Below are 22,814 nucleotides of genomic sequence, written 5' to 3' on the forward strand. Positions count from 1 at the left end.
TTTATTACATTGATGGACTTTCATATGCTGAACCACCCTTGCATCCCTGGGATGAAGCCTACTTGATCATGGTGAATAATTGTTTTGATGTGTTCTTGGAGTCTGTTTGCCAGTATTTCATTGAGTATTTTTGCATCAATGTTCATGAGGGAGATAGGTCTGTAGTTCTCTTTCTTTGTTGTATCCTTGTTTGGTTTAGGAATCAGGATAATTGTAGCCTCATAGAAGGAGTTTGGTAATGTTTCTTCTGTTCCTATTGTGCAGAACAATTTAAAGAGTATTGGTATTAACTATTCTTTGAATATCTGGTAGAATTGTGTACTGAAACCATCTGGTCCTGGGCTTTTTTTGGTTGGGAGACTTTTAATGACTGTTTCTATTTCCTTAGGGATTATTGGACTATTTAAATAGTTTATCTGGTCTTGACTTAACTTAGGTATGTGGTACCTATCCAGACAATTATCCATTTCTTTTAGATTTTCAAGTTTTGTGGAGTACAGGTTTTTGAAGTATGACCTGATGATTCTCTGGATTTCCTCAATGTCTGTTGTTATGTCCCCCTTTTCATTTCTGATTTTGTTAATTTGGATGCTCTCTCTCTGTCTTTTGGTTAGTTTGGATAAGGGCTTGTCTATTTTGTTGATTTTCTCAAAGAACCAACTCTTTGTTTCATTAATTTTTTGTATTGTTCTCTTTGTTTCTATTTTAGTGATTTCAGCTCTCACTTTGATAATTTCCTGGCGTCTATTCTTCCTGGGAGACTTTGCTTCTTCTTGTTCTAGAGCTTTCAGGTGTACTCTTAAGTAAAAGCTCTAGAACAAGAAGAAGCAAAGTCTCCCAGGAAGAATAGACACCAGGAAATTATCAAAGTGAGAGCTGAAATCACTAAAATATGTACTCTTAAGTCACTAGTATGAGATTTCTCCAACTTCTTTATGTGGGCATTTAGTGCTATGAATTTCCCTCTTAGCACTGCTTTCATAGTGTCCCATAAGTATGGGTATGTGGTGTCTTCATTTTCGTTGATCTCTAGGAAGTCTTTAATTTCTTTCTTTATTTCTTCCTTAACCCATTGGTGATTCGGTTGAGCATTATTCAGTTTCCATGAGTTTGTTGGTTTTCTGTAGTTTTTGTTGTTGTTGAAATCTAACTTTAAACCATGGTGGTCTGATAGAACGCAGGAGATTATTCCAATTGTTTTATATCTGTTGAAATTTGCTTTGTGGCCAAGTGTGTGGTCAATTTTAGAGAAGGTTCCATGGGGTGCTGAGAAGAAGGTATATTCTTTTTTGTTAGGATGGAATGTTCTGTAGGTATCGATTAAGTCCATTTGAGTCATGATATCAGTTATGTCCTTTATTTCTCTGTTAAGTTTCGATTTGGCAGATCTGTCCAGTGGTGAAAGTGGGGTGTTGAGGTCTCCCACTATTAATGTGTGGGGTTTTATATGTGGTTTAAGCTTTAGTAATGTTTCTTTTACATATGTGGGTGCCCTTGTGTTTGGGGCATAAATGTTCAGAATTGAAACTTCATCTTGGTGTATCTTTCCTGTGATGAGTATGTAATGCCCTTCGTGACCTCTTTTGATTGATTTTAGTTTGAAGTCTATTTTGCTGGATATCAGGATGGCTACACCTGCTTGTTTCTTAAGACCGTTTGATTGGAAAGTCTTTTCCCAGCCTTTTATTCTTAGGTAGTGTCTATCTTTGAATTTGAGATGTGTTTCTTCTATGCAGCAGAAAGATAGGTTCTGCTTTCGTATCCATTCTGTAAGCCTGTGTCTTTTTATAGGTGAATTAAGACCATTTATATTAAGGGATATTAATGACCAGTGATTGTTCATTCCTGTTATTTTTTGGTGGTACTGTGTTTGTACTTCTCTTCTTTGAGATTTACTGCTGTGGCTCTATCTATTGCCTTTGTTTTCAAGGGTGTATCTGACTTCTTTAGGTTGGAATTTTCCTTCTAATGCTTTCTGTAGGGCTGGGTTTGTGTAGATGTAACCAACCATCTTATTAAATAAGAAACACAGAACCAATGCAAAGAAGAAAGCCAAGAGATCAGAGCTAAGAGCCTTGCCAGCCTGCTGCAGCTAGCCTCTTCATCCAGGAGACCTCTCCGAAAAAGAGACCTACTTCCTTTCTGTTTGTCTTTATATAAACTTTCTGTTCTGCCTTTTCATTGGTTATAAAACCAACCACATGACTGCCTCATCACAGCCTGTCTGTATAGACCTCCAGACACACATTGGAGTGTGTGTCTCCAATGCTGGCTGTATCCTTGAACACACAGATATCTACATAGCTCTGACTACCAAGTGCTGGGATTAAAGGCATGCACCACCAATGCCCAGCTTTCCTATGGCTTGCTAATAGCTCTGACCCCTGGGCAACTTTATTTAATAACATACAATTAAAATCACATTTCAGTACAAATAAAACACCACTATATTTCCGCTTTTCTATTTTAATAAAAAGAAAAAAGTAAAAAGGTTATAACTAACATAAAAAAACTATATACTAAAGTACAATAACTATATATAATATATACAAGTAATAAATACCTAAACAATGCCTAGTCCATTTGTATTTGACAAATTCAGAGAAAATAATTCCATTATCTATCCTATTTTGGTAAGTCCAAAATATACCTAATTCACTTTCTATCCCAACTAGTCTTCAACTACAACTAACTAATCTTCAACTATAACTAACTAATCTTCAACTCCCTCAGAGACCCAAGAAGGAAATAATATTACCTAACAAAAATAAAAACAGGAAGTGCATGCAAGCAGCTTCCAAAAAAAATGTGAGTTGACAGAAACAGCCAGCTGCCTGGACAGTCACCTGAGGTTTCTCCGCAGTGTTGGGGCATCATCTTTAGCCTATAGGCTTAGCGTATCTGACAGCCTCATTTGTGAAGTAGCATGTACACAAGGTCAACAGTTCAACCTCACATTGAGTGAGAGCAGTTCATGTACCAGAAACACCTAAATTCCACTAGTGTCATGTCATGATTCAGGATTTTAAATTCTGGAAATTATTGATGGTTTTTTAATTCAGCTGTCCATTCTTCTTGGCTTTGTATATATGGCTTCATCTCGGCATCCCATTCTTCTCCACATCCCTCTATTAAATGCCAGTCTACTATTGAGAGGCGTGAGCTTAGTTACTCTTCAGGAATAACTGTTTCAGCTGCTGTTCCATTGCACATCAGAAGCCATCGACCCACTGCCTGTTCAGCTGCCTTCGAAGAAAAGGGCACTGTACCTTTTCCGGATTGTGAAGGCCACTTCAGGGATGGTGCCATATTGTCCTGGCTTCAGAAGATGCCTTTTGATAAAGCCATAACCACACTATTTTTGGTAAGAATCAGTAGTCCTTTGTTTCATGTCCTGTCTGTCCAGTTTGTCAGCAGTTGATTCAAGGATACTTTGTTGTCCAGTGGCTAACTTTTGCCACAAAGAAAGTTAACTCCATATGCAGTTTCTTCAATGCACATATTTTCTCTGAAGTAGATTGATACTGCCAGGAGTCGACATGTCTCAAAAAAGAAAAATTTTCTAAGTTATTAAAACATTTTAAATGCCATATTCTGTAGATCTCTGAAGGGTTTGAAGACAACCTGTGTATCTGAAATATATCTGCTCAATGTTGAAAACGTACCTAATATGATTACAAGTTTGATTGTAATGTCTAACTACTAACTTTCATTTCTTTATATCCTAATAGTTGGTAATAATAACATTCAAGGATCAGAAAATTGCATTACATTGTTAAATGAATGGTATAAGTACAATTAGAAATATACATATATCATTTTCTAACAATATCAATTTCAATATATATAATTTGTATACAATATAAAACAATCCAATCCAATGTAAAGTATTTAAAACTAGTAATTGCCTTTTTCTTTTCTTTTCTTTCTTTTTTTTTTAAAGAAAACAAGAACCTTAAATCTAATCTCCTTTGCTTAGCCTTTTCCTAACCCTTGACAACAACTTGTAACCAATGCCCCTAAACAATGAAAATTATCCCAGACTCAAAACCCATTAAAAAGACCAAAAATCCACCCGCCCCACACCACCTCTTTGGGAATGGGGGCGTCGTATTCTTAAAATTGCTTCCTGCTGGGTATGGGTGAAGTTATCTTTATCCTGAAAGAAAAATTTTAGGTTAGTTGTCAAATTCTAGGAAAGGTAACTATATCATTCATTATCCAGTCTGTGTATAATGGCAAAGTTCAGGGTTTATCTCAATTCCTTATTCAAGTAGTCTTTGACACTGGACCATCTCAGCTAGCCATCTCAAAATTGCTCTGAGCTCTTTGTAGTGCAAAGCTGATCTGTAGATGATGTTTGTCAGCTTAATGATATTATTATTGTCCATGTGCAATTGTTGTTGTTGTGGGGCCCCATCTTCTTTCTGGAGACTTCAGTTGATGTTAGGCCTAGCCGTGATTTCCTGAAGAAAACTGATAAGAGACTGGAACACAAAGACACATATATATGCAGCTAATTGAAGCCTTTTCTCTAGATTTAGTTAGTATTCTATACGACCATTAATATCTTAACAAAATTTAAAATGTATGTATATATATATATTAATCTTGTAAATTTTGATATAAAATTCATACTTTAAGAAAAGTTTAAAGAATCAGAATAGAATCAAAGAGTTGAGATTAGTAATAGAATAGTCCCTTAATTAATTTGGCTTTTCTCCTGTCCCATAGAAAAAGATGGCTTTTTTCTTCTGGCATGATACAGGGAGTTTGCATTTTCCATTTAACAACATGCTTGAGTTTAAAGAAGGAGAGAGCCATTCTCCAACTCCAAAATCAGCTTTAAATTTTAATTGAACTGGGACTATTAGAAGACCAGTAGTGTTAGATCTTTAGAGAAGAGCAGAAACAAACATTTAGAAAGACATAAAATGTTTTAGATGATATACCTATATGCCATTTCACTCTGTTTCCTGGGGTAGATAATTTGTTCCTTTTCTTCAGTTGTCTCATTTGTCCAGTGTTCTTCAGATTCCTTAACCTTCATTATCCTAAAAGACAAAAACAAAAACCTTTCCCCAAGACTAATTTTGGGGATGTTCCTTTTTGGCAAGTTATTATCTGGTTAAATGAAAAGGCATTTGTTAATGGTGTAAGTTAGTTTAAATTGTATGTTCATGCTGGTTGATAAACTATCACCTCCTCTAATTAAGAGGTCTCTCTTGTTCAAATTGAACCTTTATCAATTTTGATGGTACCCACAGCTTATCTTCTCCTGTAGAAACAAAAGCAAAACCTCGTCCCCAATGTAACACATATCCTGGTTTCCATTCTGAGGTCAGCACATCATTGAAGTATATAGGCTGATTTAATTCTGTAGTTTTTTCTATTATCCAGTGTTTCTCTGCGGCTGTTGTTCCTTTCTCATTGGCACTGAGAAAATTCAAAGTTAATAGAGCATTATGCAGTCTATTTCTGGGGGGTTTTGTTACCCCTTTCTGTTTATTTAGTATATCCTTTAGAGTTCTGTTTGATCTTTCTATAACTGCTTGACCTATAGGATTATGTGGTATGCCTGTAATATGCTTTATATTGAAATAAGCAAAAAACTGTTTCATTTTAACAGAGACATATGATGGAGCATTGTCAGTTTTAATCTGTGTAGGTATACCCATGAATGCTGTAACTTCTAGCAAATGAGTGATTACAGAATCAGCTTTTTCAGAACTCAAAGCAGTTGCCCATTGAAATCCTGAATAAGTATCAATGGTATGGTGTACATATTTCAATTTTCCAAATTCTGCAAAGTGAAACACATCCATCTGCCAGATTTCATTCCTCTGAGTAACCTTTGGGTTACATCCTGCTGGTAATGGCGTTTGATTGTAGAAGGAACAAGTAGGACATTTCTTTACTATTTCTTTGGCTTGTTGCCAGGTTATGGAAAAATCCTTTTTTAAACCTTTACTATTGACATGATGTTTTTATGAAATTCTGAGGCCTCCAGCACATTTCCTGTCAATAATTTATCAATTTCATCATTGCCTTGTGCTAGAGGGCCTAGCAGAGCAGTATGGGATTGGATGTGAGTTATATATAAAGGATGACTCCTTTTCCTGATTGTATCTTGTAATTGAATAAATAGTGAAGATAATTGTGAAGCATCAGGGATAAATTCTGCCATCTCAATATGCAATACTACTCTTTCAGCATACTGAGAGTCAGTTACTATGTTGAGAGGTTCTGAAAAATCCATTAATACCAACAGAATAGCATACAATTCTGATTCTTGAACTGAATTATAAGGACTTTGAACCATTGTACTTAAATTTTCTGATTTGTAACCTGCCTTTCCTTGTTTGTTTGCATCTGTGTAAAATGTACAAACTCCAGATATGGGTTTTTCCCATACAATTTGAGGCAAGATCCAATCAACTCTCTTTATATGAACAATTCTATTGCTTTTGGGATATTTGATGTTAATTTCTCCCAAAAAAATAACTGCAAGCTCTTTGCCAAGGTTCACCTTCTGTCCATAATTTTTCAATGTCCTCTTTAATTAAAGATATGACAGTTTCTGCTGGGTCTATTCCTGCTAATTGACGAAGTCTCAATTTTCCCTTAAAAATCAAGTCAGAGATTTTTTTCACATAAGTTTTTGATTTTTTTGTTTGGTTTATTTGGTAAAAATATCCATTGCAATATATTATCTTCCCTCTGCATTAATATTCCTGTATAAGAATGCCTAGAAGGTAAAATAACCAAAATGTAATCCAGCTTTGGATCAATACGATCGACGTGCCATTCATGTACTTTCTTTTCTACCAAGGCCAATTCTTTCTCAGCTTCAGGTGACAATTCTCTTGGACTATTTCAGTCCTTGTCACCTTCTAAGGTTTTGAACAAATTATGCAGTTCATCATTTTTTTACCCCAACAATAGTTCTTAGATGAGAAATATCTCCAAATAATCTTTGAAAGTCATTAAGAGTCTGTAGTCTATCTCTAATTTGCACTTTTTTGGGTCTAATTTTTTGTAGCTCTATTTTATATCCTAAATAATTAATAGAATATCCTCTTTGTATCTTTTCAGGAGCAATTTGTAATCCCCAGCAAGGCAAAATTTTCTTTACTTCTTCAAACATTCTTTCGAAAGTATCTGCATTTGAGTCAGCTAGTAAAATATCATCCATATAATGATAAATTATAGATGTAGGAAATTTTTTATGTATCCCTTCCAATGGCTGTTGTACAAAATATTGGCACAGAGTTGGGCTATTCAAAATTCCCTGTGGGAGGACCCTCCATTGATATCTCTTAACAGGTTGAGAATTATTATAAGTAGGCACTGTGAAGGCAAATCTTTCTCTCTCTTTTTCTTGTAAGGGTATTGAAAAGAAACAGTCTTTTAAATCAATAACTATGAGAGGCCATCCTTTTGGTAACAGAGTAGGCAAAGGAATTCCAGATTGTAGAGAGCCCATTGGCTGAATTACCTTGTTAACTGCTCTAAGGTCTGTTACCATTCTCCATTTACCAGATTTCTTTTTAATAAAAAATACAGGAGAATTCCAAGGGCTGGTTGATTCTTCAATATGCTGAGCATTTAACTGTTCTTCTGCCAGCTCTACTAAAGCCTGGAGTTTCTCTTTTTTAAAGGCCACTGCTGAACCCATACAGACTTGTCTGTTAACCATTTTAAAGGTAGAGCTGTTGGTGTCTTTGGAAGATCATCAGTTGTGCCCTGTTCTTGTATAATATGGATGGCTGGTGACCACTCATTAGAATAATATCTTCTAATATTTCTCTCAGAAACATGTGCTAGTTTGTGATTTGTTTCTGAGATTGGAGGGATGTTAATCTGAGTATTCCATTGTTGCAACAAGTCTCGACCCCACAGGTTCATAGCTATGTTAGCCATATATAGTTTAAATTTTCCTCTCTGTCCTTCTGGACTTATACATTCAAGCCATCTTGCACTCTGTTTCACTTGAGATAATGTCCCAATTCCTAACAGTTGAACATTTACCTCCTGAAGAGGCCAAGTTGGATGCCAAAATTCTGGTGCAATTATGGTAACGTCTACTCCTGTGTCTACCAGACCAGACAACAAAACACCATTTATTTTTAATGTTAATTTTGGTCTTTGTTCATTAATAGAAGTTTGCCAAAAATTTTTCTTTATGTTTTCCCCTGAATTTTCTATTCTCTCTGTTTTATCATCCTGACCAGCATGATTTATTTCAATAGGCATTTGGTTATTTAATTGCTCTGACTAGGGGTTTCTTCTATGACTCAGGAAAGGTTTGAACTGGATTTGCTATGGGGGCCTGCATGAGGCCCCTCTGGGAGTTTCCCAAAAACTGAGGCAAAGGATTACCTTGTTTATCCCTTGTTGATCTACATTAGTTGGTCCAGTGTGTTCCCTTACCACACCTTCTGCATACTCCAGAAGGAAGGGGCATTCTGTTGCCATTGTTCCTTGAGGAAATATTATTTCTAGGAATGACCTGTTTACAGTCCCTTTTCAAATGTCCTTGCTTTCCACATCCAAAACATCTAACATTCCTCAAATCTTTTGAAATTGTTTCTCCTACCCACATATCATCTTGGTCATGAGCCTCAACATTAACCATGTCTCTAATCCAATCTTCCAAAGGTGCAGATCTTGCCTTTAATGGCCTGATTATTGTTTTGCATGCTGTGTTCGCATTCTCAAAGGCCAAAGATTCAATTATTATCTGACTAGCTTCTGAATCTGGGACCATTCTCTTTACTGCTGAAGCCAGTCTTTGTAAAAAAAAAATCTGTGAAAGATTCTTTGTAAATGACTCAGTTTTTTTTTCCTGTTTTCTCAACTCTGTCCCATGCATTCAAGGCTGCCATTCAACATAAAATTAGGGTTTGGACATCACACAAACATTGTGTTTGTACTGAAGTATATTGGCCTTCTCCAATAAGCTGATCCTGGCAGACTTGTATTCCTTTATTCCTCTATTGTTTTTATATGTTTTTAGCCTCATCCTTGAACCAAGTTAGCCACTGGAGCCTTCGACTTGGTTCCAAAACAGCTTGTGCTAGCCCCCATCAGTCCTGTGGTATAATCCTATTATATGTTGACCAAGAGTTTAACATTTGCTTTACATATGGGGAATGCATGCCATAAGATACTATTGCCTCCTTAAACCTTTGTAAAAATAACATTTCAATTGGAGCCCAAATATTTTGTGTAGTCATTTGATTAGGCAACTGCTGTAGGGTTACCGGATAAATTAAGGATGACTGTGTGAAAACAGACTTTCTTTCTGTAACCTTATGATCCAATCTTGAAACAACTTCACTGTTAATTTCTTCTGTCTGAATTTGAATTTCTCTATGATTCCTTTTTACAGGTTTAACAAGTTTTTCTAAAACTTTTATCCTGGCACTTAAATTGACTATCCTTCTAAATAGTAAAATGAGGATAAGCATAGTAATAAACTGCATAATTCGATCAACATTAATCTCATATAGTTGTTCCATTGTCGGACTGCCTAAAATTTCAAACAAAGCCCAATTTTCTTCCAATGTACACATAAAACCCATTTTTTTAAATGTGGAAAAAAATTTCCCTTTTAAATAGTTTCCTTTAAAATATCTGATATGTTAAGTGACTTACCAAGTCTGTGTAGAACAGTAGAAATCCGAGGGAATTTCAAAGCAGCCACCTAGTGTCCGAGGTGTGAATCCAGAGAGAGAGAGAGAGAGAGAAAGAGAGAGAGAGAGAGAGAGAGAGAGAGAGAGAGAGAGAGAGAGAGAGAAGCCACATATTCTGGCTAAGAGCTTAAATCCAGCCACGTGTTCCCGCTTGAGCAGAGTCAAGCCTTGGCTCTGGCTTCCTTAAGCTCTGACCACGTGCATTGGCTTTACAGGCAGAGGCCCTGTTCGGCAGGGCAGGACTGAGCTGTTTGTAGCACCAGCTTTAAGCTAACAGCTTGGGGCTACAGTCAATCTGGCCCGAGGCCAAGCTGACCTGGGCCTGGGCTAGGGAGCCAGCCACCCAGGTGGGAAACCGGACCAAGCCAAGTCAAGCGGTTTTTAATGCATTCTTGTCATGTTGGGCACCAAATGTAGATGTAACCAACCATCTTATTAAATAAGAAACACAGAACCAAAGCAAAGAAGAAAGCCAAGAGATCAGAGCTAAGAGCCTTACCAGCCTGCTGCAGCTAGCCTCTTCATCCAGGAGACCTCTCCGAAAAAGAGACCTACTTCCTTTCTGTTTGTCTTTATATAAACTTTCTGTTCTGCCTTTTCATTGGTTATAAAACCAACCACATGACTGCCTCATCACAGCCTGTCTGTATAGACCTTCAGACACACATTGGAGCATGTGTCTCCAATGCTGGCTGTATCCTTGAACACACAGAGATCTATAGAGCTCTGACTACCAAGTGCTGGGATTAAAGGCATGCACCACCAATGCCCAGCTTTCCTGTGGCTTGCTAATAGCTCTGACCCCTGGGCAACTTCATTTATTAACATACAATTAAAATCACATTTCAGTACAAATAAAATACCACCATAGTTTTGTGGATAAGTATTGTTTAAATCTGGCTTTGTCTTGTTCACTCCATCTATGATGGTTGAAAGTTTTGCTGGGTATATTAGTCTAGGCTGGCATCCATGGTCTCTTAGTGTCTGCATTACATCTGTCCAGGTCCTTCTGGCTTTCAAAGTCTCCATTGAGAAATCGAGTGTTATTCTGATGGGTTTGCCTTTATAAGTCACTTGGCCTTTTTCCTTTGGCGCTCTTAATATTCTTTCTTTATTCTGTATGTTTAGTTGTTTAATTATTATGTGGCAAGGGGACTTTTTTTGGGGGTCTAGTCTGTTTGGTGTTCTATAGGCTTCTTGTATCTTCATAGGTATTTCCTTCTTTAAGTTGGGAAAGTTTTCTTCTATGATCTTGTTGAATATATTTTCTGTGTCTTTGAGTTGGTATTCTTCTCCTTCTTCTATCCCTATTATTTGTAGGTTTGGTCTTTTCATGGTGTCCCAAATTTCTTGGACATTTTGGGTCATGACTTTGTTGGCTTTAGTGTTTTCTTTGACTGATGAATCTATTTCTTCTACTGTATCTTCAACGCCAGAGATCCTCTCTTCCATCTCTTGCATTCTGTTGGTTATACTTGCATCTGAAGTTCCAGTTCATTTACTCAGATTTTGTATTTCCAGCATTCCCTCTGTTTGTGTCTTCTTCATTTTTTCTATTTCCCTTTCTCAGGTCTTGGACTGTTTCCTTCATCTGTTTCATTGCTTTTTCATGATTTTCTTTCAGGGCTTTATTGTTTTCTTCTGCTTTATTTGTCCTTTCCTCTAGTTTTTTATAGCATTTTCCCATTTTTTGTTTGTCTTTTCCTCAATTTCATTTGTGATTCCTTCTGTATAAGCCTCTACCTTCTTCATGATGTTACTCATAAGGCTGTTTTCTTCTGCTTCTTCCAATTTTTTATGTTCGGGTCTAGATGTTGGAGGAGGGCTAGGTTCTGGTGATGCTCTATTGCTCTTCATTTTGTTGTATGTACTTCTGCCTTGATGTCTGCCCATCTCCTTGTAGTTCATTCTTGGTCTTATCAGCACACTTGGTCCAGACAGAGCTGACAGATTCAGATAGTCTCTCTCTCTTGTCCAGATGGGAAGTCTGGGGCAGGATGGGAGCTCTCGTCCAGACAGGAAGTCCAGGGCAGGATGAGAGCTCTTGTCCAGACAGGAAATCCGGGGCAGGATGGGAACTGGGGGCAAGTCTCTAAGTCTCAGGAAGTGCCTGGGGTCTCAGGCGATGATGGGCATGGGGGCAGGGCGTGGAGATTGGAGGGTCTGCTGGGGGTCTTGGAGAAGGGGAGCCTTTCTGTTGGGGTTTGGGGTTGAAGGGATCCTGCCCAATGGCCAGAACCTGGGGCCAAGTTGGGCATGTCTTCCCCGGAATGGCTGGTGCCCAGGAATGGGATCTAGTCTGAGCCCAGGCACTCACCTCTTGTCCAGAAGGGAAGTCTGGGGCAGGATGGGAGTTGGGGGCCGGTCTCTACGTCTCAGGAAGTGGCTGGGGTCTCGGGCGATGATGGGCATGGGGGCAGGGCGTGGAGATTGCAGGGTCTGCCGGGGATCTTGGAGAAGGGGAGCCTTCCCAGTGGGGGTTGGGGTTGAAGGGATCCTGCCCAATGGCCAGAACCTGGGGCCAAGTTGGGCAGGTCTTCCCCAGAGTGGCTGGTGCCCAGGGATGGGATCTAGGCTGAGCCCAGGCACTCACCTCTTCTATTATTATTTATAATGTTGGCTACATACACTGTCATTATACATTATAAAGAGGTATTATTTTCTATAGAGAGATTGGCTGAGATTTTCATGATAAAAAAAACTCATGTGTGTGTGTGTGTGTGTGTGTGTGTGTGTGTTTCCTACTTTTCCAGCATTGTAGAACAGAGTAACAAGCTGCTATTAAATTTATTTTTTTAAGAACTAAGTTTTTTTACTATTAATTTTTAAGGCTAGCAAAGCATTTTCATACATATGCCACATAATTTGTTTATATTCATCCCTGTTTCCCAGTGATGCTGCCTACCACCCTTCATTTCATTTTTTGGTTCATTCATTTCCTTTCTAAATAGTACCCACTCTGATTTAATGTCACATGTATTTTAATTCCATCTGTCTCCCCATTTCTGCCGGCCCTTAAGATTTCCTCTGCACCTCTCATGGTTTATGTAATGGTTAGTGTTTACAACTTGACAGACTCTAGACTCACCTAGGAGATGAGCCTCTGGACTCACCTGAGGAAGATTGTCTTGACTGTGTTAACAGAAGTAGGTAGACCCCGTACTTCTATTGGGGGTAACACAGTCTGCAGTGGGGATCCTGGACTATTCAAGTGGAACAAAATAATCAGCATCTTACATTTACTGCTCTCTTCCAGACTGTGGGTGGTTTGTAACCAGCTGTTCAAGCTCTTGAATTTACCATTCCTGTGAACTGAGAACCAGTTCATTAAGTTCCTCTAGTCAGGGTTTTTATCACAGTGACAGAAAAAGAATGGAAACAGTGCCTGTTCTAATTTCACATACACACACACACAGTATAAATATATGTATGTATATATATATATATATATATATATATATATATATATATATGCAAGTACATAAATTTAAATACAGATTTTTGTATGTAACAGACAACATGGCACTTCTCTTTCTAAGTCTGACTTATTTTGCTTAATATAGTGATTTCCAGTTCCATCAATTTCCCTACAGATGCAGTGATTTTATTTTTCTTATTGAGTGTATGAAATTCTATTATGTGTATATTAAATATTTTTCATTCATTTGTTGATTGGGAGTCTAGGCTGCTTGTATTTCTCAGCTTTGTGAACAGTGTGTTAATCAGCCTGGGCATGTGAGTTGCTCTATGATATGCTGACTTAGAATCTTAAGCATATGTAGTGATACAGTCATAAGGCAGTTCTACTTTTGGTTCATTTAGAAACTTCCACACTACCTTCTTAAGTTTGCTGTGATGCAAACTGTTAAGTTTTTAATGTGTTTATCCATTTACATTTCTTATACCTTCTTGATGAATTGTTCCTCCTATTAATAATACAGTAGTCTGCTTTATATCTTCTCATTAATTTTAGCTTGAAGTCTACTTTGTCAAATATTGTAATAATTATACCAGTTTATTTTCAACTTCCATTTACCTGAGGCTTTATATCATAACTCTACTTCCTGTTCATTCTGCTTCCTGCTCCTGTTCACTATGCTCTCTGACTGTGAATGAAATCTGACCATCCAGCTTCCTATTCCTGTTCACTGTGCTCTCTGACTGTGACTGCAGTGTGACCAACCAGCTTCCTGTTCTCTGACTTGTGACTGCAATGTGACCAACCAGCTTCCTGTTCTCTGTGACTGCAGTGTGACCAGCCAGCTTCCTGTTCTCTGACTGTGACTGCAATGTGACCAGCCAGCTTCCTCTTCTCTGACTGTAACTGCAGTGTGACCAGCTGGCTTCCTGTTCTCTGACTATGACTGAAGTGTGACCATCTGGCTTCCTGCTCCTGGCCCCATGCCTTCCCTGGTTGCTGCCATACTTTCCATGTCATAAAGGATCTGCAAGCCAACATAAACCTTTTTGTCAGGATAGTTTATAACAACAATAAAAAATTAATTAAGACAGGAAATTGGTGCTGAGAAGTGGGATAGTAGCTATGATAAACCTGACCATGTGGTTCTTAGGCCTTTGAAATTTATTTGTGAGAAGAATTTGGAAGAGTGTGGAATTTTGGGCTAAAAAGCCCTCAAATGATGTAACCAAAGTTCAGTGTGCATTATGGAGGAGATCCAGAGGTCATAGGTAGAGAAAACTGCAGTCTGTGGAGGCCTACAGACTACTGGAAATGGGCCAGAAGCCATTTCTGTACTCTAGCAAAGAAGCTGTCTGCCTTCCTCCTGTGTCACTTCAATGAAGCTGAGTTCAGTGTTGCACAAGGCCCCTGGAATGAGGCCTTATGGCCCACTTTCAGGAGAGGGATGTAGAGAAGAGCTAGATGGCCATATCTCCAGAGAGAAAAGCAGAAATTCAGACTGACCTTCTTGCTTCTGCAGTTTCCCATTTTCCTTTAGTTTAACATGTTCAGCATTCCAAGGACACATTCCTTGAGGTATCATATTCTAAACTCTAACATTAGAATTGAAAGTTTTTAATACCCAGCTAGTAATCACAAGCCAGTGAAATGAAAATTTAGTCTGTTAGATGAAATGAAAGATTATTTCAGACAAAATTAACTTTAGTCAATGTTCTTACAACCGTAGTAGTCTGACTTTTAGCAAGATCTTAGGAAGGATCAAGAAACAGCCCATGACCACTGACAGAAGTTGATAATGTAGACACAGGCATCACCATTCTATTTCTCCACAAATATGAAAGAAAACATCTTATGAAGAGGAGAGAATCATGGACATACAAGGGAGTTCACAGCAAACTGTGAAACTGTGAATGAGGAGATGAAACACAGAAACATTGAATGTTGGACTATAACAGAAACAAAGGACTCTTTGCTAAGCCACTGAAGAGTGAAGTAGATTATAATCCCCAGTCTAGGCTTACAAACAAAAGAGAAAGAGGAAATCTCCAGAAGTAAATAAAGTGAAAGCAAAGTTCTGGCTGAAAGAGTTGGGTGGAGTAGATGCTGGGAAACCACTTAGTGCTTCCATCCAATGTCACTACCTATTAATCTGGAGCAAGAAGAGACAGATCCTGAGAAAAACTCTGAAATCAAAAAACAAAAAAAAAATAAACAAAACTCTCAGCACTAACAACTCCTCAAACTTCAGAGTTCTCTACCCACTAAGATCACAAGAACAGACAACCACAGAATCATGCAAATACCTCCATGAAGACAACCTTAGCTAAACTCTGTGGATCAAATGTACCCAAACTAAGAAAAGGACCCAACAAGGAAGTAATTCTGACTGATGCTGTATATATATTTCTATTTTAATTTTATTTAATTTTGCCAGTTATTGTCATTTTTTAAACCTTCACACATGCTCACATAATTCTCAATTTTTCTGGCTTTATTTTTTACATCAATTAACAAGGTTTTAAGATTACTCTGTTTCTGTACCTATTTTATTGTATTACCACTATTTATTAGCTATAATACATATACTTCCCCTCTCTTTTCTACTTAATTTGCTCTTTCTGTAATCCCTCTTCTTTTTATTTTAAAGCATAATTCCCTATAGCATTGGTAATAATTAATTGCAGTTTAGCCTACCAATATCTAATTTTATGCTTCTCTTTACTTTTTCCTCTATGTAATAATCTAGTACTTTGAGCTCAGAGTGGCACTAAACATTGTGCTTTGTACCTCAGGCATGTGGGCTGGAGTTGTAGTCACTGAGTTACAGTCTTAGTTCAGATAAGTTATTACATCTCAACTCTGTTCCTCTTGAACATTGCAAATACTTCAAATTGAAGAACACCAGAGAGTAAAAAGGGTCTAAGCAGTGATGTAATCCCAGATGCACAGATACCAACAATGGAACACAAGAAACATGCAACATTCAGGCAATATCACCCTCCCCAAGTCACAAATGCCACAGTAATGGATTCCAGTGAAAATGAGTGAGACAACATTCTAAATCATTTAAAACAATGATCATAAAATATTCAGTGAATTAAAAGAGAACACAAACAAACTGCTGAGAAAATAAAAAGAGTATGTGAATAAGAAAGTCACTACAGGAGGAATTCAGAAAAGAGAAATACTGAAAAAGTGAAATTAAATTTGGAAATGAAAGCATTAATATGTCAAATAACTGAAAAAGAGGTCATGAATTTGGAAGAGAGAAAAGAGCAGTATGTGGGAAGTTTAGAAGGGAGGACAGGAGAAGGAGAAATGATGTAATTCTATTAATCTCAAAAAGTAAAAGATAGAGTCTTACTGTAGCTTGCTTACAGGAGACATCTCTCCCAACTCTGCTGTGGGATGGTCTGTATGTGCTCTGATTGGTCAATAAATAAAACACCAATTGGCCAGTAGCCAGGCAGGAAGTATAGGTGGGACTAACAGAGAGGAGAATTGAGAGATCAGGAAGGAGGGGGGTTGCCAGCTGCCGCCATGACAAGCAGCATGTAAAGATGCCGGTAAGCCATGAGCCATGTGGCAAGGTATAGATTTATAGAAATGGGTTAATTTAAGATATAAGAACAGTTAGCAAGAAGCCTGCCATGGCCATACAATTTGTAAATAATATAAACATCTGTGTGTTTATTTTATAAGTGGGCTGTCAAACTGCCAGGGCTTGGTGGGACCTGGAGAGAAAACTGCAGCTACACAACTCCCTCCATCCCCTGGGAACTCCACCTCTTGGTACAGATCCAGGGTCCTCCTAGCTCTTTCCTCATGCCCTGCTCAGCCTTTCCTCCTAGCTCCTCTCCATTTCTTTATGTCACCCACCAACCTGCAAATGAAAGCTCTACCAGGGACCTCACAGCCACCATACTTGCCTGGGATCCAGCATGGGACAGTAACAGATGAGACCAGATATCTACACCAAGACACCTCAAATATCACAACTCTGGATGTCCAGATCCCAGTACAAAAACATAGAGATGAACAGCCAGAACAGTATACCATCTTCAGAAACCAGTCACCTTATTGCAACAGGCTCAAGGAAAGCAATTTAGCTGAAGCACAAGATGTGAGACAAGGACTGCAAAATAGCAATTATGAATATGTTCAAGGACCATAAAGAGGATATGAATAAATGCCTTAATGAAAACACACACACAGTTGAATAAAATAATGAAAACTTCTAGAGATGTGAAGGTAGAATTAAACAAAGAAACAGACTCACTAAATAAACCAAACTGAAATAAAACTGGAAATTAAAAACTTAGGATATCAAACAGAAACCTCAGAGGTAAGCCTCACCAACAGATTAAAAGATATAGAAGAGAGAATTTCAGGTCTTAGAGACAAGGTAGAAGAACTGGATAGATCAGTCAAATAACCTATTAAGTAAAAAAAAAAATCCCAAACCTATGAATAGTAGATGTAGAAGAAGGAGAAGAAACTCAGATCAAACACACAGAAAATATTTTTTAACAAAATCATAGAAAAAGATGTCCTCAAACGAAAGAAGGTGTACCTGTCAAGGTACAAGAAACACCAAGCAAACTGAAGCAGAAAAGAAATTTCTCATGGCACATAATAATCAAAACACAAAATGTACAGAACAAAGAAAAGATATCAAAAGCATCAAGGAAAAAATACTAAGTCACATATAAAGGAAGACCTATTAGATGAACACCAGGCTCTTCAATGTACGCTGAAATCCAGAAGGGGCTTGGTAGATGTTTCATCCCTAGCTCTGCAACAGAACACCTTCTACAGGGTTCCTTCCAGTCTGCCCACATCTCCTGTGCATCTCAAAGATCTTTCCTTTCTAACCTCCCTCCCAGACTCATTGCTTTATCCCTGCCCCCAACACCAGCAGGCACTCTGTTAACCCACAGGCCACTCCTGCCAGGGAACCAGGTAGGCTGGTTGCCGATCTTCACCTCTCCTTCTGCTCCTCCAGATCCATTTTCCCAGTCTCACCTCCAGCTCTTTGGAAGAACACCGACTGTGGTCTCCCTTTCTTCTCTGACCCTATCTCCACAGGATTACAAAGTTTTTCTCCTCCAAATTTCCTTTCCCCAATCCATTCCATTATCCCAGCCACCAACACCAGCAGACAACCCCCAGGAACACAACACCAGCTGAGCAGGCCAGGGAAACTGGTCCACAGAAAATTTCTTACCAGGCACCACACACCTGTCACACTCTCTTAAAGTCCAGAGAGGAAACAGAAACCAAGGAGGAAAAGGAAACAACCACAAAACAAAGACAAAGCCAGACACCAGCACACAGACCTATAATCATCCCAATCTCAGATGCCTAGAAGCCAGCATAAAAACACAATCAATAACAGCCAGGACAATATGTCTCCACTAGAGCCCAGCAACCCTACCACAGCAGGCCCTGAGTATTCCAGCATAGGTGGGGCCCAAGAAAAAGACCTCAAAACAGCCTGTAAGAAGATGATAGAAGTCCTTAAAGAGGAAAGGAATAAATCCCTTAAAGAAAACACAAACAATGTGAGGCAATTAATAAAACTATTCAAAACTAAAAATGGAAATAGAAACCACAAAGAAATCCAAACTGAGGGAATTCTGAAAATAAAAAATTTAGGAATTTGATCAGGAAATACAAAAAAGTTTAGAAATTGGAACAGAAATTACAAGTTTCACCAACAGAATACTAGAGATGGAAGAGAGGATCTTAGGTATTGAAGATATGATAGGAGAAATAAATATGTCAGTCAAAGAACATGTTAAATCTAAAAAACTCCTGACACAAAATATCCAGGAAACCTGGGACATTATGAAAAGACCACAACTAAGAATAATATGTAATTTTAAGGAGACTGCATCCCCACCCTCCCAACACCCTCCTCCCGAGGTTCAATATCCCAGCCTACAACTTCAGAAGACTTCAGCTTTACCAGAGGCCAGGGTGGACATAGGAACCCCAGTCATGGAAGAAAACTTCTTCTACACTGAAGGCCACACTATATTGCACTAGGAATCCTAGAGGCCAAGCAGGTACCTCGAACCCCAGAGGCCACACAGATACTTGGAACTGCAGTGGCAACATTTTCGCCCCCAAATTCCAGAGGTTTGTAGGCCTCCCAAACCCAGCAGAGACACCCTATAGGACATTAAGACTTACTAGTCACCAGAAACTTTGTCCACATAGGCCAGAAGATCAGAGAGGAAGTAGAAACCAAGGAACAAAACACCCATTCAACAAAGACAAACACAGGAATCAACACCTAGACCTATAATCATCCCAAATCCAGATGCCTAAACTCCAGTGTAAGAATACAATCAGTAATAGAAAGGACAATATGGCATCACCAGAGCCCAGTTATCCTACGGCAGCAAGTCCTTAACATTCCACCACAGCTGAAGCATAAGAAAACAACCTTAAAAATAACTTTATGAAGATGGTAGAAGTCCTTAAAGAGGAAATGAAAAAAATCCCTCCCTTGATAACCAGGCTACAATCCATAGTCCCAGAGAAGCTAGGTGACAAGGAAGACCTTAAAAGAGATGTATGGATTGCCCTAGGAAGGGGAAATAGATGAGATCCCCTGGGTAAACTGGGGGCAGTAGGGGGGAGGATAGAGGGGAGGGGATAGGGAATAAGAACATGAGGAAAGAGAATGGGTGATTTGGGGGAGGGAGAGGGAGAGCAATGAAAGAGATATCTTGACAGAGGGAGCCATTATGGGGTTATGGAGAAACCTGGTGCTAGGGAATTTTCCAGGAATCCACAAGGATGACTCCAGCTATTGCAGAACCCATTGGTACCTTTAAGAGCTTTATTGGGAGGAGAGGGAGGGGGAGAGAGAGAGACAGACAGAGGGAGAGAGAGAGAGAGAGACAAAGAGACAGAGACACAGAGACAGAGAGAGGTGCAGAGAGACAGAGACAGAGACTGAGAGATGCAGAGAGAGAGCATGGAGGTGCAAGTCCAGCTTTTAGATTGGGACGCAGTCACCCACTGATGACGTAATAAGGTGCTGGACAAGACCTCTGAGCTGCGCATATACAGAATCCTTACATTCCAGACTTTTGCTTATCATAAAAAAAAAGCAAGTAGATAGGAATGAATAGGGGCATTGCTTCTCCCAGGAAAAACTGCTGCCAGCTGACTTGGAGGGCATTGGTTGGCTCTTGGGAAGGGGGGAAGAGGGAAGGAGGGTCTTCCGAGGTAGATAGGTGTTGTTGGATGATGGGCTGTCTGTTGTCCACTGTTCTGGAGATGTGCATCCCTCTTGGCTTGGCACTCTGGCTGCTTTTGTATTTGACAGGATGCTGGTGAGACAGGATAAGCTGGAAATAGGTCTAACCTGTCCAGATGGATTTAATCTGGTTTCTGAAGCTTGGGGAAAGTTTTGACCATGTTAAGAAGCAGCCATGAGAAGATTAGTGACCATATGTGGTGTTTAGTAGTCTGCTTATATTGGTTAGTGTTAATGGGAGAGACAGAGAGATTGGAACATGTTAAGTTTTATCAGAGACAGATTATTTAAGGCACCTGTTTTCTTTACTAGTTTAGCCTCCAGAAGAGAGGGGATCAATTGTTAAAAAGCATTTTACATACTAGATGTTTATATTAAAGTCTTTTTTTTTTTTTTTTTGTAAAGCCCCGATTAAAGTCTGTTTTTATAGAGCCCAGATACTTTTGGGTCTGGGGGTGTAAATAACTTTTAGCTGTTACAGTTTCTTACTTTATGATCTCTGGACTCTGGTTTTGTGGTGGTCCTGTACCATTAGCTGAACAGTGAATTAGAACAGAGAACAGGGAAGAGAAAAGCTTGTGGTGCATGAGAACTTATTTCTTTGGAATTAGGGACAAGGCAAAGATCAGGACCCTGTAAGCACAGGCGGGTGAGCCTCAAATGAGGCACATGGAAGCTCCTATCTTAGCTGGAAATCTTTTCCCATTAAGTACTTTGAAAGTGCAATTAAATCTGGTGAGGTGGGTGAGCAAGGCTGTCCTCCCTACCCTGACAATAGGGAAACGAGGAGAGGTGACATCCCCAAATTCCCAGGACCGAGTCAGTGGCTCTGGTGTCTAGAAGGAAAGAAATGAATCACTTCCATGCTGCGTTCTGGATTCCCTGCAAGCCTGTAGTCAAGCCTAGGTCTCCTGGAGGTCTTAGTTTGATGTTCCCATGTGTCTTGGCAAGGGGGGGGGCAATCAGCTGACCAGTTGTCTTTCTAGACAGCACTTTCAACAAGGCTACTGATGGCCTGGCAGGGCACTTGCAAACCTGTGGCCTTCTTTCCACACTTAGAACAGGGACCCAACAGCATTCAGGAGTCAGCAAGTGCCAGTACTTAGCAATTGTGTTTTTGGGGTTTTATCTCTTCCCTGGTACACCTTAAATGCCACAGATAACACTTTTGCCTGTGGGGTCAGGAGCCTTGCTCTCTAGATACTTAAGTTTTAGTCAGGGAGGTCTGGGGAACAAGAGACGGATTTTACTCTGTGTCTTGAATTTTTTTCTTTGATGATTGCTGGCTTAAGGACAGCTTTTTGGAAGATCTGCCAGGAGGCAGACTATAAACTGATCTCTGGATTAAGAGCCATCTTGATTACTGTAAACTTAATTGTATGGATCTTAGCCTGCTTCCAGACCCGTCTATGCCTCTCACGGCAGCTTGAGAATGAGTGGGAAGAGTGTTAAAGTTAGAGTCAGTAGAAGCAGCCCACACAACAGTACAGAGCCTGCCACTGCCAGAGAGCAGAAGGCAGAAGTCAGACAGACAGAAATGGTTACACATGGCAGAGAAAAAGAAAACATCAGAAACAGGGAGGGAAAAGGGTTCAGAGCTTTAGCAGAAATCTTGGGGATAAAGTAACTCTTTTTATTTGCCCATTTGCTGGCAGAAGTTCCTGCAAAGCTGTTATGCGACCAGATTTATCAGTATCCACCAATTTAAGTGGTATCCACCCCTTTGTCCCATAGCTGCAGCCAAGAGAAAAATAAAAAATTAAAATAACAAACTGGGATCCTAGGTTTCTATCCCAAGCATCCCTGAGGCTAGGAGGAAGGATCTGTGAATCAGCACAGGTTACCCAAAACTGCCATCGCACTATGGCTAAGAGCTGAGGCGTATGTACCCAGAAGACCCCCCCAGGGGCCGGAGAGCATATTCTATCCTTCATCAAGATAGAATGTGTCCTGGTACGAAGCCGAGGACCACCTCTGAGGGGTCTGGCATGAAGAACATAGGTCAGACTGCAGCCTGGTGTGGTGGAGGATGCGGCAGTAGGAGCCTCCGGCTGAAGTGGTGGGAGTGGTGTGCAGGTCCAGTGGCTGGAAGCCACAGTAGGAGCAGAGGCTCGAGGGTGGAGGACACGCATGCTTGCGGTCTTGCTGGAAGGAGGCGGCAGCGGCAGTCTCATGAGCACAGTCCCGACGCATACTGCGGAGGTGGCAGTGGGCAACTCTGAGATCCACTGAGTCCAAACAGCACCAATGAAAGGGTATAGGATGCTGGTTTGGCTGGCAGTGGAAAGGTCACAGTCATGACAGAACCCAGTGGTACCTTTTAGAGCTTTATTAAGAGAAGAGAAGAGGAGAGAGAGAGAGAGAGAGAGAGAGAGAGGCAGAGAGAGAGGCAGAGAGCATGAGAGAGAGAGACAGAGAC

The sequence above is a fragment of the Peromyscus eremicus genome, chromosome 9 (genome assembly GCF_949786415.1).
Source record: "Peromyscus eremicus chromosome 9, PerEre_H2_v1, whole genome shotgun sequence".
Lineage (NCBI taxonomy): Eukaryota > Metazoa > Chordata > Mammalia > Rodentia > Cricetidae > Peromyscus > Peromyscus eremicus.